We start from the raw sequence: 6,217 nt of genomic DNA on the forward strand, positions 1-6,217 counted from the left end.
TGGGTTTTGTTATTAATATAAACATGTAGGACACAATTTAGACAGCACAAAGGGTATATAGTAATGAGCTAATTGTGTATCCTTTCAGAAATATTCCATATATACAGAAGCAGTAATACACATATTATTCAAATGTAAGCAAACTCTACACCCTGTTTTGCACCTAGTGTTTTTTCAATTATTACTGCATCTGAAGATTGTTTCTTATTGGCGTATGTAATATTACCTCTTTTTTTTAACCTCTTTTTTTTTTAAAGGACAGCAATTATGGTTCGTTGTAGGATGGATTTATTTTAATTTATCCCCAGTTGATGGGCACTGAAATTTTTTCTAATCTTTTGCTATTTAAAAAAATTACGTAATCACTATTCTTACAAGTATGTGACTTTAGAAGTGTCTTTAGCTGGATTTTCCCATCCTTACTGCATCTGAAATTTGACCATCTATTGTAGTTCTTTATGAGCTTTCCTGGCAAATTAGTTCCCTATAAAGAAAGTAATAATAGTATGACTGCACTGTAGTACAGAGCACCTTGGCTCATTTAATCCTTATACAATAGAGCAGGTACTGTTATCTCCACTCCCAAATGACAAAGCTGAGGCTGTTCAGACCATAGAGGCAGGAATTGTGGGTGTTTATACTGCCTGCTGCCTTCAGTACCTCAGTATCTCAGTGTGCTGTATGAGCTGCGCAGCTGTGGTACCCACTGCACAGCGTCACTGCCCCCAAGAAATTGGATTATTTTGCTTAGACTATTTGCCAGTTCCCTTACCCCCACTCTTCAAAAAACTGTGAATCTGTAAATTATCCATGACAAGGACTGTTTCTGATCACATCTGTGCACATCTAAGGAAAAGCAGGCCCAGTTGTTGTCTTACTGGAAAGCTAAAACTTCTGGGATAAAATGATAAGCCCAAAGTCAAATGATAGGTTTTTGGATTGCCAGTTTAGTGTGGTGCTGCTAGAGATTTGACTTGAGATCCTGAAAACAGCATGCTTTGTAAAGAGATAATCTGAGACTACCACGTAGGTCAGTAGGTTCACTCTCCATGAGCTAACACTAGAGAAATGGAAGAGGAGGAAATCTTTAAAAATCCAGAGATAAGACCTCTCTGATCTTAAGAGAAGTCTTGGTTTGAAGGAACTTGTATCCATCAGGTCATTTGGTTCTATAAGAATAACAAAGATGGAGCATCCTGTCTTCCTCTGACAGGCTGCTGCTCCTCAGGAGACGTAAATTGTGCCACATCTTCTGAGTGTCTAAATGTCAGAGTGCTCCAGGACGCAATCCCTGGACTGTCTAGTCTCTCTCTGGTGAGTCATCTATTCACATAGCTTCAAACATCTGCCACGGTCTCAAAACTATACTTCTAGCCTGACTATTTTAAGTTGAATTCCAGGCTTGTATATGCACCTGGATTATTAGGCGCCCCAAACTTAAAATTAATTGAACTCTCTTTTCCCTGCCCAGCCTTCTCTGAGGCTTCCCCATCTCAGTAAGTGGCCCCTGCATCCACTCCTCTGCTCAGACCAAAATCCTTAGGGTCATTTTGACTCCTTTCTTTCTCCTGTGCCCTACATTTAATTCGTTAGAAATCCTTTTGGCTCTAACTTTAGAGTATATTTTGAATCCAACCACTTTTCTTCCCCAGACTTATTGCCATATAGTTGGCATATAAAATTTTAAGATAGTTAAATTGTACATTGTGGTGATTTGATATATATTGAATCTGAATACTTTTCACCACCTATCATAACAGAAGCCATCTCTCTTGCCTGGACAGTGCCCCCCCCCCCCCAAGTAATGTCTCCTTCCTTCTCTTGCTGCCATAGTTTACTCTCCACCTGGCAGCAGAGTGAACCTTTTAAAATGTATGTCTGATCACATTGCTCCTGGCTCTGGTGGTTTTGTGTCTTCGAGAGTAAAGTCCAGTCCTTACTGTGGCCTACAAGTCTGTACAGTTTGGACCCTGGCTTCCTGCAGCCTCGCCCCCTTTCTATTGCACTCAGCCACGCCTCCTTGCTGTTCCTTGAGAACAGGCACGCATCTCCCTCAAGAGTCTTCCTACTTACTCTTCCTCCTGGAATGTTCCTCCTCCCTCCCAGCCCCTTTCCCCAACTCCCAGATTTGCATGGGTAGCTGCTTTATGTTGTTCAGATCACTGCTCAAAATAGGGTCATTCCTGACCACCTTATCCAAAATAGCAGCCCCCCCCCCTTTCCTCTTCTATCCCTTTACCCTGTTTCACTCTTTGTTTTTAAAACTCACCCTTTTAAAATCTATCATAATTTCAGTGGTTTAGTATATTTACAGATTTATGCATTTATCACCACTATTAATTCTAAAACATTTTCATCATCCCAAAATGAAACCCCATGCTCTATTAACAGTCACTCCTCTTCCCTCATCCACCTCTATCTTCCACCCCAGAAACCACTAAATGGACTTTCTTTCTCTAAAGATGTACCTATTTTGGACATTTTCATATAAGTGGACGTTTCATATGAATGGAATCACACAATATGTGGCATTTTGTGTCTGGCTTCTTTTGCTTAGTATAGTGTTTCAAAGGCTCATTCACGTTGCAGCATATATCAGTGCTTCATCCCTTTTTATGGCTGAATATTACTCTGTTCTGTGGACATACCACATTTTTAATTATAATTCATCTATTGATGGGCATTTGGGTAGTTCCACTTTTTGGCTATTACGAATAGTGCTGCTGTGAACATTCAGATACAAGTCTTTGTATGAACATATGTGTCTTGGGTATATAACTAGGAGTGACATTACTGGGTCATATAGTAACTCTGTTTAACTTTTTGAGGCACTGTCAAACTGTTTTCCAAAGCAGCTGCACAATTCTACATTCTCATCAGCAATGTATGAGAGTTCCAGTTTCTCCACATGCTCTGCAGTTTCCTTTTCCTTACAGCTTATCACTGCCTGACTCACTCTGTATTCATTTATTACCATCTGGTTCTTCCACTAGACTGAGTTTTCAGAAGTAGGGCTTCTGTCTTGTTTGCTACTGTAGCCTCAGTGCCTGGCACAGAGTAAAGCACTCAATAAATATCTGTTGAATTCATGAATATAGTTCAGTGACCTTTTTTCACTTAACCACTTCCCTTGGTTTTTATGTTGACCTTTAGTTACCCAATTAATAAAGGAACAGATTTTCTTGTAAAAATTTGAAAACATAATGACAGCTAAATTCCTTTTGAACAGTCCTAGTCCTATTGCTCCCTCCACTGTGAATCCTTTGCAGTGTCTCCTTCCAGACCTTTGTACATGTATGTATGTAGCAGAGTTAGCGTTGGAAATAAGGAAAATACACAGCTGGGACTTTTTCTTTTTTAACCACAAATAATACACTGTAGGGATCATCTTACGACTTAATTATGTACTCAGCGCTGCCTTGGAGGTCTTCCTGTGCCAGTTACGTACCTCCACCTTTTTTTTTCGACTGCTGCCTAGTGTTCTGTATAATGTGTATACCCCAGTTTAGCCATTGCTCTATTTTTTTAAAATCACAAGTATTTGTGGAGTAACTAATTTTTGCAAAGCAGTGTTTGTTTTAAAGGTTTTTAAAACTCAGGTTCATGATAGTGGATATCATGATTATTGGAGTGTCCACAGTAGCCACAAAGAAGGGGATTTGATGTTACTGAAGCAGAGAATTACAGTCCTGATCTTTACTCTTTAAAGAAGAAAATCAATTCCTCAAAAACTTATAAAACAAAATTCATTTCAGTATCAGTGGCTAACTGTGTCAAACTCATAGTGTCAAACTCAGTTATAAATAGGATTTTTTTAATTCCAGTTTTGGAACTTTTTAGACATTTAAGGATTATAATGCCAACAGTTGTCTTCCCTGCCTCTCTGAGGTCCTCACTGAAAGGCATCTCTCTGTCAGAACTCCCATTGCATTTAATGAACCTGCTGTTCAGCACTGGCGTATACATACTATCCTGTGCCCACCTGGGAGTAGAAGCCCCTCAAAGGAAGGAAATGGGGGCTTTTTAAAAGATGCATTAAAGTTTATCTGACAAGTATAATCTTTTTGTGGTTTTTTTGCTTCCCAGTTGTATTAGTTGAGCTTGATGCCTGCTCAGATATAAACCACTATCAGCCTATGTTTATGGTATAACACACAGCTTTTTATTTAAACTTCTGGTTATAAAATTCAGGTTCAAACACTCTGGTATTTCCAGTTCTTTTGGGGTTGTGCCTATCAGTCAATCAGTGCTTATGTAATGCCTTTGAAGTGCTATGTGCTGGGGTCACCACTTATACTTTCAGGATTTCAGTTCTTTCTTCAAAACTTACACTTTTAGATTATCTTATTTAACTGATCATTGCAATATATTTGTGTAAAATAATTTCTAGAGAAACAAGAAAAACTCTTTGTTTTATACTTACTGCTTGATTTCCAGCAGGTGGCACCAAATACCCTTTGGAGTTAATGATACAATTCTTAGTCGGTGTTGCTGACTTAATCATTTCTTCCGCCACTGCCAGGGGACAGAAAGGGTTCCATTCTTTGGTCTAAGTCTCTGATTATTATATAACTTTATATTTTTGTTTCAAGTTTACGATAGACCTGCTGCTGTTTAAATGGTTCCTTTGCTATTTCTGACTCATATTTCAACCTTTTTCCCTTTATTTTTTTATAAGGGTGATTATCAGTCAAGGTGATTCTAGAAGGATCATGATTTTGAAACAAGACTGGGTTTTTTAAAAGGGGTGGGGGTAAGAGAGAAAGAGATGCTAAATGTTCATAGTGAGTTCAAAGAGAAAATACATAAGCATACAAAATCCAAAATTAAGATAATGAAATCAAAGTGTTTTTACTGAGTTTTGGTACTTTAGAATTATCTTGTTTTCTTTTCATTATGATTTTCAAATTTGTTTTACAAATAACTTGCAATTAAAAAATACTCTAAAACTGTTATAACCCCATTCTCATGTCCAGCTTTTTGTATTTTCTGGAAAACCTTTGACTTCGGTATATTTATTAGTTTTTGTAAAGAATCAGCTTTTAGATCCAATTAACCATTAAAAGCAGGAAATAACGTGTCCTATATGTTAGGCATGGTTTACTACATTTAGTCTACTTATTACTTCCGTTGAGTTTATTTCATTTTATTGGATTTGTCAGCCATTAAAAAGGACATTTAAAAACATCTCATCATAAATACATTTTTCTTTTTCCCCAGTGTTTGAGTGTCAGTGTTTGTGACTCATGGAAATCCATTTCTTAGTTGTCTTGCTTTTATAATAACTATGAATGGGAGGGGAGCATTGATAGGATGGGCTCTGGGTGAAACATTGAGGTTCAGTTTCCATTTCTTGCTGAATGGATGACTAGGAAAGTCATTTAGCTTCCCTGGGCCAGTTTCCTCATGTGCAAAATGTAGATAATTAACCTATTTAATGGGCTTATATTGAGGATAGCAAAAACTTAAGTAAATTAGCTGACATATAGTAAGCTATTGTTTTCATATCTTGGCAACAATAAACATTTTTAAAAAGCTTTGTTAAATATGTTCATGCTTTACTTATTTCTATATTCAAGACTTAATTTACCCAGTTTTATTTCTGCCTTTTAAAATGGAGATGTCAGTGTATTAACAGTATAACTTGGGTCTTGAGATAGCTTTCATCTCAGAAAAAGTGATAGGCTTAGGGAACAATTCTTAAGTAAAAATTTTAGTTCTATGTGCATTTATACTGGTACCACCCCACACACAAACACAATTCACAGCCGTCTTGAAAAGAAACTGTTCTTTTGAATGTTTTCCTGTAGAATTAAAAGGGAAAGAAAGACCCTGGAAGAGATTTATGTCAAAGAATCTTAGAATTCAATGTCAATCTGCAGGTACAGGAAGTTTCTGAGCTTTTAAAACCCACTCGCGTGAGGGAGTAATTAGCCAGCGCTTGCGGCGGGGGTAGTGCCTTTGGAGAGATCAGCGCTGAATACAGCCGCCCGATTCCAGGGCTTTCTGAGGAAAAGAACGCTGGGCGGCGAGCATTAACACGAGACAGGCTTTTCCCCTCAAGCCCCACAGCCACGTGGCGCCCGCCGTACGTCGTCCCGGGCCCAAGGCTCTCTCGTCGGGCTGCCGGCCGCTTTCCCTCCAGGGGGATTCGCGGCGGGACCCTCGGCTGCCCGGGTCCCGGGAAGCCTGGAACCTCCGGGCAACGGCCCGCAGA

This window comes from Camelus bactrianus, chromosome 15 (genome assembly GCF_048773025.1).
Source record: "Camelus bactrianus isolate YW-2024 breed Bactrian camel chromosome 15, ASM4877302v1, whole genome shotgun sequence".
Classification (NCBI taxonomy): Eukaryota; Metazoa; Chordata; class Mammalia; order Artiodactyla; family Camelidae; genus Camelus; species Camelus bactrianus.